Genomic DNA, 2,829 nt, shown 5'->3' with positions numbered 1-2,829 from the left:
GAGTTGTTCCCAATAGTTGTTGGGAGGAAAGTGCATCCCTTGAGGCATCTCCGGGATTTCTTGGTGATGAGCTTCCTCATGCGTCTCTTGGGTTCCATGAGTGGGCTCTCTTGTTTGCTCCATCCTTTTCTTAGTGATGGGCTTGTCCTCCTCAATGAGGATGTCTCCATCTATGATAACTCCAGCTGAGCAACATAGATGGCAAATAAGATGAGGAAAAGCTAGCCTTGCCAAAGTAGAGGACTTATCGGCTATTTTGTAGAATTCATGGGAGATGACTTCATGAACTTCTACTTCCTCTCCAATCATGATGCTATGAATCATGATGGCCCGATCCATAGTAACTTCAAATCGGTTGCTAGTGGGGATGATGGAGCGTTGAATGAACTCCAACCATCCTCTAGCCACAGGCTTGAGGTCCAATCTTCTTAGTTGAACTGGCTTGCCTTTGGAGTCTCTTTTCCATTGAGCTCCTTCCATACATATGTCCATAAGAACTTGGTCCAACCTTTGATTAAAGTTGACCCTTCTAGTGTAGGGGCGTGCATCTCCTTGCATCATGGGTAAGTTGAATGCCAACCTCACATTTTCCAGACTAAAATCTAAGTATTTCCCCCGAACCATTATAAGATAATTCTTTGGATTCGGGTTCACACTTTGATCATGGTTCCTAGTGATCCATACATTGGCATAGAACTCTTGAACCATTAAGATTCTGACTTGTTGAATGGGGTTGGTTAGAACTTCCCAACCTCTTCTTTGGATCTCATGTCGGATCTCTGGATACTCATTTTTCTTGAGCTTGAAAGGGACCTCAGGGATCACCTTCTTCTTGGCCACAACATCATAGAAGTGGTCTTGATGGGCTTTGGAGATGAATCTTTCCATCTCCCATGACTCGGAGGTGGAAGCTTTTGTCTTTCCTTTCCCTTTTCTAGAGGATTCTCCGGCCTTAGGTGCCATCAATGGTAATGAAAAAACAAAAAGCTTATGCTTTTACCACACCAAAATTAAAATATTGCTCACCCTCGAGCAAGAGAAGAAAGAAAAGAAGAAGAATAAGAAGAAAATATGGAGGAGAGGAGGAGAGGTGTATTCGGCCAAGAAGGAAAAGAGAGGTTTGTGTTGTGTGAAAGATTTTTGAATTTTGAAGGTAGGTGGGGTTTATGGGGAAGAGTGGATGGATGTGTGGTGAAGGGGGTAATTGGGAAGAGAGATTGAGGTGATTGGTCAAGGGTTTTTGGGAAAGTGTGTTATAGGATTAATTAGGAGGTAAAGTGGGAATATGTTAGGTGGGGATCCTGTGTGGTCCACAGATCTTTAGATGATCCTGTGGGGTCCACAAATCCTGAGGTGTCAAGGATTTACATCCCTACACCAATTAGGCATGTAAAATGCCTTATCATACCATTTTGGCGTTTAAACGCCGAAATGGTGCACGTTCTGGGCGTTCAACGCCCATGTGTAGCATGTTTCTGGCGTTGAATGCCAGTTCCATGCTTGTTACTGGCGTTCAGCACCAGCTTTCCTCAGGGCACATTCCTGGCATCCAAACGCCATGATGTTGCTTGCTTCTGGTGTTCAGCGCCAGATCCATGCTCTGTTTTGGCGTTGAACACCAGCCAGATGCTCCTTACTGGCGTTTAAACACCAGTAAGTCCTTCCTCCAGGGTGTGATTTTTCTTCTGCTGTTTTTGATTCTATTTTTAATTTTAGTATTTTTTCATGACTCCACATGATCATGAACCTAATAAAACACAAAATAACAATAAAATAAAAATAAAATTAGATAAATAAAAATTGGGTTACCTCCCAACAAGCGCTTCTTTAATGTCAATAGCTTGAAAGTGGGCTCTCTTAGAGCCACAAAGGTGATCAGGCCAATGTTGTGAACTCTCAACACCAAACTTAGAGTTTGGATATGGGGGTTCAACACCAAACTTAGAGTTTGATTGTGGGGGCTCTATTTGACTCTGTACTGAGAGAAGCTCTGCATGCTTTCTCTCCAGTGTTACAGAGGGATGGCCGTGTGTCTTAAACACAAGGTAGTCCCCATTCAATTGAAGGACTAATTCTCCTCTATTAACATCAATCACAGCACCTGCTATGGCTAGGAAAGGTCTTCTAAGGATGATGCATTCATCCTCTTCCTTCCTAGTGTCTAAAATTATGAAATCAGCAGGGATGTAAAGACCTTCAACCTTTACTAACACGTCCTCTACTAATCCATAAGCTTGTCTTACTGACTTGTCTGCCAATTATAATGAGAATAAGGAAGGCTGTACCTCAATGATCCCTAGTTTCTCCATTATAGGCCGTGGACGAAATTGTGATCATCAATAATGGCTCTTTGGTATGTGCATCTGTTAACTCAGCACTTTCTTTCCACAACTTCGCTCAACTAACCAGCAAGTGTACTGGGTCGTCCAAGTAATAAACCTTACGTGAATAAGGGTCGATCCCACAGAGATTGTTGGTATGAAGCAAGCTATGGTCACCTTGTAAATCTCAGTCAGGCGGATAGTTATTGATTATGGATTTTCGAAAATTAATAATAAATAATAAACATAAAATAAAGATAAAGTTACTCATGTAATCAAATGATGGGGATTTCAGATAGGTGTATGGAGGTGCTGTGTTCCTTCTGAATCTCTGCTTTCCTACTTCTTCCTTCGAGTTTTTTTATCACTCCTTTCCATGGCAAGTTGTATGTAGGGCATCATCGTTGTCAATGGCTACATGCCATCCTCTCAATAAAAATGGTCCAAATGCTCTGTCACAGCACGGCTAATCATCTGTCGGTTCTCAATCAGGTTGGAATAGAATCCA

This window comes from Arachis duranensis, chromosome 1 (assembly GCF_000817695.3).
Source record: "Arachis duranensis cultivar V14167 chromosome 1, aradu.V14167.gnm2.J7QH, whole genome shotgun sequence".
Classification (NCBI taxonomy): Eukaryota; Viridiplantae; Streptophyta; class Magnoliopsida; order Fabales; family Fabaceae; genus Arachis; species Arachis duranensis.
Note: the sequence above shows the minus strand (reverse complement) of the source record.